We start from the raw sequence: 13,882 nt of genomic DNA, 5'->3' as shown, positions 1-13,882 counted from the left end.
AGGAACAAGATATATAGTACTTATTATCAATAAGCATACACTCATAGACTAACTGAGGATTGAGAAATGGTCTTGCATTCTTGTTAAATAAATATTAAAGGTATGTTGTTTCAGACTAAAGTGTATACCTTCGTTATTATAACCGATTTTTGTATGAATTTTATTTAAAATATGAAATATTTTTTAATTTATTATATTTATTAAACGTATCTTTATATTAAAAAGGATTGCAATACTTTCTTTTATAGTAATTAAGCCATAGTGTTCGATAATGACATATTTAATTGCAGCGGACTTGAGCTTTTAGGACGGTGGAGATAGCGGTGATATTTAAGGTTAACATTCTAACGTCAAGTTAGTGAGAGAATAACGAGTGATGTATGAGTGAAGGATGATTTGAATAGTTGAGAATGACATGTTTTTTTTTTTTACGGTTAAATATATTTTTGGTCCTTATAAATTAACATATTTACTTTTGGTCCTTGTAAAAAAAATGACATGTTTTGGTCCCTAAATAGAGTTATCTACTCTAGGTGAAAATTATTGGCGCACAAGGTTAAGGATGAAAATGAATATGGAATAAAAGAGAGAAGAGAGAAACTTAACAAATTCTCAATGGAATATGTTTCAGATTGCACTCGTTTCTTATTTTCAGTGTAGAGATTGAGTTTATCAAAAAGTGTAAGACAATTTGTGGACCCCTAAAACGATCCTATCTTATTGCTTAAATAGATGTTTCCAAAATAACTGCTTCTGACAGTTGCTTAACCCCTTGTTGACACGTGTACTACCATGCACAAGATATCAGACAAAACTCCTCCACGTGTCTCAGCATGTAAAACCGTCAACAACTGCCAATTCTTTCCTTCGCCCCTTCGACTTCGACTCGCTTTAGAAACTAAGCTTCTGATACTCAATTTCCAAAGGCTTGGTTCGACAGCGTATTATTAGAGTCTATGTTGAACCTTCTTCGACTAAGCTCCCTATTTGTTTTTCCTCAGTCTTTCTAAATATAGCAAAGTCGAAATCTCTGGTAACAAATTCCCCCCCAAAAGGGCTGCTTTCGACCTTAGAGAGAAAGTGGCGTTTTTGTTTTCTTTAGATTTCGACTACACCAAACGCCATCATTACGCTTCAGTTTCCAAAGCTGTTAATCATGGTCTAAAACCCTAGGTACCACTCTCTCATTTTCTTTCAGCGGTTCCCAAAATCAACCAATGAAATGACATCTGTTTTCTAAAACATTTCTTTACTGACGTCATCACATCACCATTCTTCACTATAAAAAACTGTCTCTTCTCCTTCAGTTTATTTTCTTCTTCCTTCTGAAACTCTTCGCAGACCCAAAACTCTTCAAACCCACATATATTTCTTCATCAATGGCATTCAACGCTACTGCTTCCACTACCGGTACTAACCCTTTTGCACTTGTCATTACCCAAGAAGAAGAAGAAGAAAAAGGGATATCAACACTTCCTCCGCTACTTGCAAGCAAAGCTAATACTACAATCTGGAAGAACCAGATGCTTATACCGTTTCAAATATCTGGTAAAACCCTTGCATTCTCTGGCCATACCCAGATACTCCTACTCATCCAAAAATAGTTCAAATGTTCTTTCCTGCTTATGCTTCGACTATGCCACTGGCCTTTGAGAAGCAAAGACCACTTGACTTGAAGTTCATGGATCCTGCTAGGAGGGTTTTTCGTTCAATGCCCCCTCCTGGCAACAAAAACTATCTCGCTCGACTCGACAAAGTTCAAGCCAAAAAGCAACAACGCTGGGAAAAACTAGGCATCTTCGACGCAATTCAAATCTGCAGGCATGCTCATAAGGTAAACTCTTGTATGCTGTTAGCGTCAATCTTCTTTTCGGAATGTTCGACTAACACATTTCAATTCCCTTGTGGAATGATGACCCCAACCCTCTTTGACGTAGCTGCTATCACAGGGCTTTCGCCTATGGGAGAAGTTTTTGACCCCACCTTGCCAACTCAAATGTAGTTCAATTTCACCAATGCCACCATCACTAGCTACATCCAAACTCATCATGAAAAAGTACCCTTGAAGTGTCTGACGAAGAGCATGTCGCCTTTCTGACCTTTTGGTTATCTTATTATCTTTTCTGCCCAGGTTCCCTTCAAATAGCTAAAGCTTACATTCCTATGGCGATCCAAATTCGCGAAGGTCGAAAGATCTCTTGAGGTAAGTTACTGCTTGCCTATCTTTATTATAACCTAAGAGTAGCCTCTCTTAGGATTAAAAGGCTCATTGAGACCCCAAAACAACTTTCATTATCTGGGCCCTATTGGTTTCTTCAACACTGGCTAAATGCCACGTTTGAACATACATTGGGTTTCACTGTTTCACAAGCCATCCTCGAGGTCCTTCATGATAGAAGAGTCGAAGGCATGAAATTAGCCCTTCAAACTCCTCAGTGCGATTCAAACCGCACCAATTTCTTCAAATTTGTAAAACTTTTTGCAGAATGCAAAGTCTTTCTTTCGTCAATGGCCCCTTTTTCCAACAGGTGCTTTGGGCCTACTTGGTTTAGAGCCATCTTCCCCGGTGACACCTCTACACTGCGTGCTCAATTGAATGGTGTCTGGGCTGCATTTTTAACTCCTACACTTTTGTCACACCGTATCGAAGCAACGGGTAAATGTTATGGGTTCACCAGTTATCAACCCAATTTAGTATCTAGACAATTTTGCTTAAGCCAAATGTTGCCAAAGAGTCTCTATAGCCATTTTACTGATATATGCTGGTCCGGTCGAAAGTTCACAGCTGAGAACCATATTGACCGCCTCAAATTCCTCAGCAGGCAAAGCTTGGAACTTCCCAATTTTACCTTCCAAAATTCTTATTTTACAACAAAAGAATTCGAAATGTGGTGGAACATCTATTATTCCCTTTTCGACACCAACTTATATGAAAGGCTGAATACTGCCTATGACATTTTGGAGGATCAACTCTTCAAAGGTATATTTCTTTTCTTCACTCATATTCATCATCTTGTCCTTATTCGTTCACATATGTTATTGTATCTTTTCAGATCTCTCTGGTGACGAACTTGTTAATGAAGCCGAAGACCCTACCATCGAATAGGTATTTTGGGCTACTTACTGACATTTTTCATCTTCCTTTATCTTCCAATAACTAATGTTCAATTCAGGGCTTAAAACGTCAAGCGGCTTCGACTACTGCTGGCCCTCCCCCCAAAAAATCAACCATAAGACGAAAGGTACATTTTCCTCAAATAACTCTCATTTCTTTACCTTTCTTAGACTAATAAAAAAAATTGTCTCTCAGCTGATTGTGAAAGATGACCCAGAGGAGACTCAACCTTCACGACCTGTCGAAAGTGAAATTTTCTCCAATCCTTCAACACCGTCAAAGAAGAAGAAGATTGTTAAGAACACCAAGAAACCTCCTCCTAAAGGAGTCAAAAAACCATCAGAGGCTCATGTTGAGGTATAATCATCTTTTATATTGTTTTGGTCCTTTTTGACGAAGGCTTGTCTTACATATGAGTTACTTTTTAAACAGAAACCCTTGGTGATTGTTGATGACTCTCCTCAAAAGAATGAAGCAACCATCAAGGATTCTTCCAACTCACTTCCAAGTCCACAGAAAATGGATGCTTTTGGGAGTGGTACTACTTCCGTCAACTCTCCACTTCGACCAACGCCTACAGCAACCGCGACTCACATTTCTCCAGTGAAGCAAACTAACCATGAGGCGAACCTTCAACGTTTTGCACAAATTCCACCAACTCCTCCACCATCTGAAACCCACGCTGATACCCAACCAAACCTTGCCACAGTCGACACAACTCTCAAAACCATCCCTCAAACTCATCAAATCAACCATGAAAATACCTCTGACAATCCCCTAAATCAAGAAGAAATCATGAATCTGAAAAAGACCAATCCTTCAGAGGCTCTGCTGCGACTTCAAAAGCTTAGGGACATGTCTTCGACTCAGGAAAATGCTATTCAAACTCTTATCCCAGAATCTGAAATCGATGCGTCCATAGTTTCTTTAATTGGTGACCTACGTGGGCATATTCATGAACCTGAGTTTCTCGTTGTTTTATAAGAATCTGACTCTCTTGGTGGTGAGATAAGAAAAATGTTGGACCAAATACTAAAAGAACCACTTCCCGATCAAGTAGCCCAATATTTCTTCAGGTTTGAAGCTTACTTTAACCAAATTTTGCGAGACTTAGTCACACGCAGAAATGCTGACTTACAGATGAAGAACAAAAATCTTGAAATGGATAGAGAGTGGGATTTCAGTGCAGCTTCTGAGAAAAAGATTAGAGAGTTTCAAGATAAAATCCAAAAGTTTTCTGAAAAAGAGAAGCCCATCAATGATGAAATCTCTTGCTACCAAGCCCAGATTGCAGAGCTTCGACAAAAAATTCTCGCTCTTGAGGAAAAGAAAGCACGTCTGGCTCTATCTGAGGATATTCCTTTGTCTGATACCGTCAAGAAAGAAGCTTTGAAGGGTATCAGTCATGGCGAAAAGGCTTTAATGCTAAAGAAAGACATTTCCTCTTTGAAGCAAGGCTTGGCTCGACTCAACCAGAAGCTTGATTTTGAATCCAACGCCTTAGAAGGATTTAAAAATGAATTTCCAACTTTTTAGCTTTGTAATTTGTGACTTTATTTATGACTTGCCAATGTATTATCTGGCTATTGAGCCATTATCAATTGTATCTGGCTATTGAGCCATTATCAATTGTATTTCCCTTTTGCTAAATTTCAATTGTTATTTCCTGAAGTATTGGTTTATATTTCTTCAAATACTTACCATTGATCCTCAGGATTCGACGGTCCTCACTCAATTCCTCAATTTCATATGCGTTGTTTGTGAAAATTTAAACTATTTTAAATGGCCCTTCCAAATTAGGCGACCATTTTCCTAAAGACTTATCTTTTTTATCCATAGGTAAAATGACTTTCCAAACATAATCACTTAAAGCAAACATCTTTGTCTTTACTTTCTTATTAGAGGCATTCGCCACTTTCTCTTTTTGCTTTATGAGTCTATTTAAAGCTATTAACCTCTCTTCGTCTAAATCAACTAACTCATCCAACATTAAATTCCAATATTCGTCTATAGCCATATCATTTTGTCTTTGAATCCTGGCTGATTGTAGACAAATTTCAACAGGTAAAACTGCATCGTGTCCAAAAGTCAGACGAAATGGGGTAGTATTTGTTGCCTCTTTTGGGGAAGTTCAACAAGCCCGTAAAACTTGGTCGAGTGTCTGGTGCCAATTCTTTGGTTTTCTCCCCACGTGCTTCTTTATCAAGTTTATAATAATTTTATTAGCAGCCTCGACTTGTCTATTAGCCTGGGCATAATATTGGGTCAAAGTCAACAACTTGAAACCTGTTTCTTTTGCAAACTCTTTCATTTTTCGACCAGTGAAAACTGACCCTTGGTCGGTAGTGATGGTCTCTGGTATCCCATACCTAAAAATTATGAATTTTTGTATAAAGTCAATCACACTTTCTTGATTAACACTTACCAACGGAATAACCTCTATCCATTTTGTAAAATAATCTATTCCAACCAAAATATATCTGCTGTTTGGACGAAGCAGGTTTTATTTCTCCTATTAAATCTAAAGCCCAACCTCGAAATGGCCAGGGTTTCACTATTGCATGTAATTCACTGGAAGGTACATGTTGAATGCTGTTAGGTGCCAAATTGTGTTAATATTTAGTTTAATTAATGGCACCTTTCGACCGTTTTTATCGGATATTCGTACAATTCCCTGAAGTTTTAGATAATTATTTATAGTTTATAATTTTAAGCTTTCTTTTAATGATAATATGTGTTTTAGTTGTGATCTTGTAGGTTTTAGCCATTTTTGGGAAGTTTGGAGCTTGTTTTGGCCTTCATTGGAGAGTGCCGGGCAGAAGATAGCGCGCGTCGCGCGGAGATATGGGCGCGTCGCACCCTGGGCAAGATATTTTGGAGCTTCCAAACCAGAGAGTTGCGCGCGTCGCACGCATTGGCGGTTTATATTTCTTAAGTGTATTGGCGCGAAGCGCGCTGGAGGGCGCGACGCGCCCTGGACATAAAACTGTTTTACTATATAAGGAGTAATTGTGATATTTGATCTTCTTCTTGACATTCTTAAGAGCTCTTGGAACCCTAACTACTGTAGCAAGTGAAGAATTGGAGATTCGAAGCTTTGATCGTCGATTAATCGCCGTAGATGCTTGTTGATCTTCATCCTTTCCTTCATGAGCAAGCTACCCTTTTCATGGATAGCTAAATCTCTTTTGTATCAAGATAAGATGTAATCTTCCTAGCCTTTGTTATGTTTTTCTTGTGAATATACTATGTATGAACAAGTGATGATCAATATAGATGGTTTCGTTTGTTTATTAAAGCTTTTCTTTGGTATAAGTGTTTGAGACATCAATGTTTGTATCTAGACTTAACTTTATCATCTATCAAACTATAAATTGCAGACATGGATTTAGCGTTTGATGTTTACTTAGTATCGGTTTTAAAAACGTTATTCGTATTGTTTAAACGGTGGAGAAATCGTCGGTTAAACAATACGGTAAATCTAACTATATCGTTGCGGACACGGACGATATAGACGTCGATACGTAATTATATTGATCGTTACCGAGTTCATATACATATATTTATAAGGAGGCATACAAATTTAGGTTGATGAAATCAAATCTTGATACATTTTCTTTAACTTAGAACTTTCATTAATTTACTCTTTGCTACTAAATTGATTGAATGAACTTTTGCAAACTCAAAACTAAAGTAACATTAACTCAAGACAAAATAGGCTATAGAACGGAGGTGATATCGCAATAATCCCTGTGGATACGATATAAACGAAAAGTATACCACAATACTCTTCCAACAAAATGGCGCCGTTGCCGGGGATTGTTGTTTAGATATTGCAAGCATTGCAATAGTTTGTTTTGTATTGAGTATTATAATTAATATCTTGTTTCTAAATTTATTTTCCTTGTGTTTGTTAATTTGCTTGGTTAGTTTTTTAGATTACAGTTTATGCGAGGACGTATACCTGCAGATCAACTCCTTTTTGATCCTGAGATTGAGAGGACTGCTCGTAGAGAGAATAGCAAAACTCGTAGGAGGAGACAACTAGCTAGGGAAAGAAGACAACAACAAGAAGCATCTTCTTCTTCAACTCCGGTTGAAAACTTGGTTGAGGAAGAAATGGCCGCGGATCCTAATGTTCCAGCTCGAGGGCCTTGTGTTAATAGCCCTCGACTCAATGCACAATTTGCTCGTGATCAAGCCAATGGAAGAAACTCCGAGATGAAAACGGGGTTACTTCAATTACTTTATCAGAATCCTTTCACAGGAGCAGATCACGAGGATCCTTTTACTCATCTAACAAAGTTCTATGAGATCGCCAGAACCATTGGTGCTCTGGAAGCCGAAGAAGAACAGGTGTTCAGGAGACTCTTTCCTCATTCCTTAATTGGAAAAGCTAAGGAATGGTACCTTGATCAACCAAATAATGTCATGACAAATTGGAACGAGTTAGAAGAGAAGTTCTTGGATCGGTTCTTTCCTCACAATAGGTTCATGGAAGCGAAAACTTCTATTGCGGTGTTCTCTCAAGGTTCGAATGAATCTCTCAATGAAGCATGGGAGAGGTTCAAGTCCATGGTTATAAAAAGCAAAGGTCATGGGTTTGATGAATTGTCTCAAATCCATATCTTTAGGAATGGACTCCAACCTCAACCAAAAACTCTTTTAGATGCTACCGCGGGTGGTTCGTTGATGTCGAAAACAGTTGCTGAAGCAATTGCTATCATTGATAGGATGGCTTTGAATGATCATCAAGGGCAACACAACCGTAGTGCATCGCAAAGAAAACCAGGAGTTCTTGAATTGAATACTAGTGATGCAATACTTGCTCAAAACAAATTATTGACACAACAAGTAGAATTGCTCACTCAACAAATGTCAAAACTCCCTCAGCAAATCAAAGAGATACATGGGATCCCTTCTAAAAATCAACAGGTGATGTGTTGTGAATTGTGTAGGGGTGACCATCAAACTGGTTTTTGTCCTCCACCGGGTGAAGAGGTGAACTATGTGGCAAATCCGAATCAAGGCTATGGTGGGAGACAACAACAACCTTACAACAATAACCAAGGTTACCAACAAAGAGGTAATCAAAGTTATCAAGGATGGAGGCCGGATGCGGGTCCATCTGAAGCAACTGGAAAACTCATGAAACAAATACAATGAAGTCGCCATCGAACATATATTTATCCTACAATAAGGAATGGAAAATATCGAAGAAAACCAAATAACAAGCAATGGTCTCAGAGAATGGGTAAGGGTGTCTGTTACGTGAGGGGAAGGTATTAGCACCCCTCACGTCTGTGGTACTCCACAGGATCCATTCTTACTAGTTTCTAATCTAAGGGTGTGTGTGTGTGTATCATGCTATGTGTGAAGGGAAACATGCAATGGAAGATATACAAATAAGAGGAAACATGCAAATAATAGGAAAATAAGATAAGAAGAAAAGGCCGAACAAAATAAAGGAAAAGAGAAAAGATCGCTCCCTAGGGTGTTCGTACCCTATGCCTACGTACCTCCAATGTGCAATGGAGGAGTCAGAGCGCCGTAGTTCGGCCCAAAAGTTTCTGTTTCCATCTCGATTCACGTCTCCTAGAGAAACAGAACCGAGCACCCTAAGGGAGCATGCAAACAAGGAGCGTCACAAAGATCCTAGCAAACATGGCATGTGAACAGGCATCACAGATAAGAACAGGCGAACAGGCATCGCAAAGATATCATACGAACAGGCATCGCAGATAGAAATACAATCATGTAACAGGCATACACGGATGTGAGTGTGTGAACAAGCATCACAGATAAGAACATGCGAACAGGCATCGCAAACAACATGTAACAGGCATACATGTGCAGGTGTGTGAACAAGCATCACAAAGATATCATACGAACAGGCATCGCAGATAAGAAGATAGTGAACAAGCATCACAAAGATATCATACGAACAGGCATCGCAGATAAGAAGATAGTGAACAAGCATCACAAAGATATCATACGAACAGGCATCGCAGATAAGAAGATAGTGAACAAGCATCACATCCATATGGCATACAATCGAGCTCCGCTCGAGAAACAAACAAACTACCGAAGTAGTAAACAATGCAAATGCAACACACAAACGAGCTCAGCTCGCAAAGCAAGCAAACTACCGAAGTAATGACCTGGGAACTAGGGAGACGTTCTAGCTAACGGGGAAAGTCCTCCGAAGCCACCGTCCACGGGGAAAGTCCTCCGAGACGGGTGAACAAAACGATAACGGGAAATAAACGTTCTAGCTAACGGGGAAAGTCCTCCGAAGCCACCGTCCACGGGGAAAGTCCTCCGAGACAGATGAACAAGACAATAACTGGAAATAAACGTTCTAGCTAACGGGGAAAGTCCTCCGAAGCCACCGTCCACGGGGAAAGTCCTCCGAGACGGTTGAACAAGACAATAACTGGAAATAAACGTTCTAGCTAACGGGGAAAGTCCTCCGAAGCTACCGTCCACGGGGAAAGTCCTCCGAGACGGTTGAACAAGGCAATAACTGGAAATAGACTGAAAGCAGTAAACAAACAAAAACAGAGCCTCTTTCGAGGGCTTGGCCAGATGAATGCCTAGGTCCTACTTCTCATGGCAAACATGATGCTGCATGCCTACCCTACTTCTCATGGCAAGGTATGGTGCGCGAAAGAGTGAAAAGGACAAAGGGGATACCGAGCGGATAGCAAATCCGCAGTGAGCTAGCAACGCAAGCAGAACTAAGAAACTTCACGTAATCTAACATCCAGCAGAGCCAGGAGTCCAGCATAAGCGTAGAAGCGATGCGGTGTGAAAATAAATCACAACCGCTATGTGGTGCATATCAAACACAACCACACAAGCAACCTGCAAGAAATACAATTCAGACAATACAGGAATACATCTTAATGGATGAGAGATCAAGAATAAGTTCGTGTCCCACAAATAAAGTGGAACACAACACAAGTCAAGTCGCATCGGAAGCGAGTTCGTGTCCCACAAATAAAGTGGAACACGAAGCAAGTCGAATCGCAATCGAAGGCTCTCTCGAAGTACCTCTCACATCTCAGCAAACAAATCAGTAGTAACAAGGAAGCACGCTATAGAAAATACTAGCAACTAGGTTCTAATTAAATCCTAAACAAAAATCTAACAAGATTAAATTGTTTTTTATGACATTTTTATCTAAGAACAAGAGAACAAATTATGTGACAAAATATCAAATTCTAACAAAGAAATATTACATGTTTTTATTCATTTTTATCATGTAAAAGTCTAACAAAACAATTGATTTCATGTGATTTTTATTACTACTAAAAGAAATGAAAAGAAACTAAAATTAACTAGAGGAAAATGAGCACAAAGGGGGGTAAGTGATGAAATAGGTGGTGCTGCAAGAGGTAAGGGCGCAGGGCCCAGCCAGAGTTGGCCCAGGGTTGTTTTTGTTCAGTTTTTGTAGCCAAAAACGGTGTCAATGGGCTTAGGAGAGGTGTAACATAGCAATTCGTAGCAAGGCCCAGGGAATTGATCAATCCACATCAGATTTTGTTCAACACATTTTTTTTCAAATTTTGTCATATCATTTCAAGTTAATGACAATTAACACTTAGATTAATCAATTAATGTATATTCATTGATCAATTAACAACATATTATTATCCATTAGCATTGAAATGAAAATGAGAAAGGGATTAGGTTAAAATTTACATGTGACGCATCAAGTTCCTTCAAGGAACTGCTTCTTCTCCCTCAATGCTCTCACGGCCACGGCGGCGGAGACTCGATGGCTCCGGCGAAAAACTCTCTCTTCTATCGATGCAGCAAAATCAACGAGAATGCTCACCCTCATCACTCTCGTCTCTCAATCGCTCCTCTCTCCGATTAGAGAACGCGGCGGTCCTCCTTCTCTCGCGAATTGCAGCGGCACTCGGAATCACAACACAAATCATCGTCTCCGATTGGAGCTCCTTCGCCACCGTGACCAAAAAATGGAGTTCTCTTCTCTCCTAATCAAGCTCGCTCACGTATCTCATCTTCTTCCGTTTCTTCGCTTTTGTCCACTGTTGTTGTTGCCGAAATCGTTTGAAGATAATGAACGTTGTTCTTGATGTGATTTGCAGATCGCGTAGCAATTGAAAATGAGGCTGATGCCGATGCGTATCAGAATTGATAAGGTTCTGTGGTAGCGATGAAGATGTGCAATGAAGAGATGATTGTTGGAGTATGAAGATGAATGAAGGCGTGAAGCAAGAAAGATGAAGAGCGAAGGAGAAGATTGATTCCGTTCTGCAGATTCTCAATGAAGGTTATCGATATGGTGAAAGTTTTCTGGTTATTTTTTCTGGTGCTGATTTTTGTTGTGGTGAAGAAGATGAAGATGGAGAAGTTTGAAGAGTGTTTTTGTGTGAAGTTTTTTTCTGAGTTTTTTGTATGAATTGCAGAGAGAATGGAAATTGAAGATGGTTTCAGAATTGATTTTGCAGGTTTGTGGTTGAAGGTCGTTGATGAAGAGAGATTGGTGATGAAAAATGGTTACCCTGGATGAAGATTGTCGAGAGATGAAGGTTATGGAGATAGAAGAATCAAGAGAGCGTCGTGGTCCAGAGTTTGTTACAAATGGTTAGAGGTTAGTTCCCTCCTTTTTTCTTTTACCGATTTCTCCTATGTATCTTTTTTTCCGAATTTTTGTTATTGCGTTTTCTTGCTTTTCTTTTTGCCGAATTCTGATTCGGTTTTTCGTTAGATGCAGGATGCAGGGTGGCGTATTGAATGGTTGCTGAGCCAGTTATTCATGGTGCGGTTTTGTTGATAGAGCATGAAGGACCAATACTCTCTTTTGTATATTTTTTGTAATCTTCTGTAATCCAATTTATTTCATAATGGAGTTTGCAATGTATGAATACTTGGACTTTTGAAGATTTTGTAATGAATATGATTTTGGACCTTTGTGATTTTCTTGACCGAATTTGGATATAACTCTCTTGAACCTTAATGAAAATCCCTTCCCTTTGCTCTTCGATTCTTGAAATCAAGTCATGAAACAATATGATGCATACCACTTAAAAACGACTTTTGATTCATAGTTGAATGAGTGAACAAGACCTTGACAATGAGTGGTATGATCTTAGCGTGAACTTTTAATTTGAATCCAAATCTCGAGTGAACCTGAGGAATGAATGAACCTTGCATTGATGAATACTATGATGAATTTTATGATCATGTAGTTTGCATTCCAAACAAAACCATGTGAATGAACCTTCCATCTATGATAACATCTTGTTCACAATAAGGATCTGCAATCATCGCCTCTTGCATCTTGACTCAATGATCTAAAAAATGAAGGGACTCTTTATCATTTTCTCTTGATTTTTGGGAGACGAAATAAACGTCTTCCATAACTTATAGCATAGAGAAAGAGGGCAAATTTTGGGGTGCAACAGCTGCCCCTATTCAAACTTCTTGAACCTGACGAGTGAGAAACGGAGGTTTCGAACCGTTGAGGTGGAAGGAGATTGAATACCAGAATGAACTCGAAAATTTGCGCTCTTGATCAATAGAAGATTCCATCTTGCATGAAGAAGGAATGTACCACCCCGCAGGCGAGGAGAAAAAACTTCAATTGATCTGGATAATTAAGTAGCTCCAACTTGCGATAAGAAGGAACAGGCAACCCCACAGGCAGGGGGAAAAAAAAAACTTCAATTGATATGGGCATCAAGAGAAGGAACATCTCGACTGATCTAGGCATCAGGCGTAGCAGATGTCTTCCGAACAGGAATCGGGGATAGATGTCTAAGTCGATCTGGGAATCGAAATGAGATACTCCGGCTGATCTGGGCATCAACGGGTAGTAAATATCTCTGGTCTGGGCACCAAGGTGACATCTCCATCTGATGCAATTAAATCATCAGGCAGATATTCCAACTAATCTGGGTATCAGCGGCTTGCTCCTTCGTAAGATCGACGAGATCCGGAGGCGGTTCCCTCAACTGAAAGTCTGGTTTATCAGGAATAGGAACAATATCTCTTCCGAACTGTGTACGCCGGGAAAGGAAGTCTTTAAACTGATCTAGGCTCGATGCTAGAAAATAAGTAGAACAATCCTCTTCTGAATGATAAAGTCAATCAGGCAGATATCTCCATCTGATCTGGGCATCAGTGGCTTGCTCCTTCGTAAGATCGACGAGATCCGGAGGCGGTTCCCTCAACTGAAAGTCTGATTTATCAGGAATAGGAACGGATATCTCTTCCGAACTGTGTGCGCCGGGAAAAGAAAACATCTTCAACTGATAGTAAGCATCAGGACTGGGCAGATGAGTTCTTCTTCTGAACGAAAATAAATCGTCAGGACGTAGATATTTCCAACTGATCTGAAGCATCAGCAGGCTTGCTCCTTAGGAAGATCTTGGGAGATCCGGAGGCGGTTCCTTCAACTGAACTGGAATCAGGATAGGAACAAATATCTTCAACCGATTTGAGGGCATCGGGAATAAGAATGCATTCAACTGATCTGATGATGTCAAGATAGGAAAACAAACTTCTTCTGATTAAGACATCAAGATAAGCGCCTGTAATGATTAGGCAAGTTGCTCTTTGGGAGGCATTTGCATCTTGATAACTTTCTTGCAGAAAGAAACAGATACGATATGATTTATGCATGATGCATGTATGAATGTTTATGGAATAACGTTCCGGAGAAGGAAGACGCTACACGCTTTTGAGAATGCTATGCAAATGATGCATGATTCGGACGTTGCTTATGGAGAC

Source organism: Vicia villosa, linkage group LG1 (genome assembly GCF_029867415.1).
Source record: "Vicia villosa cultivar HV-30 ecotype Madison, WI linkage group LG1, Vvil1.0, whole genome shotgun sequence".
NCBI classification, from domain to species: domain Eukaryota; kingdom Viridiplantae; phylum Streptophyta; class Magnoliopsida; order Fabales; family Fabaceae; genus Vicia; species Vicia villosa.
The sequence above is the reverse complement of the archived record's forward strand: the minus strand, read 5'-3'. Positions refer to the sequence as shown.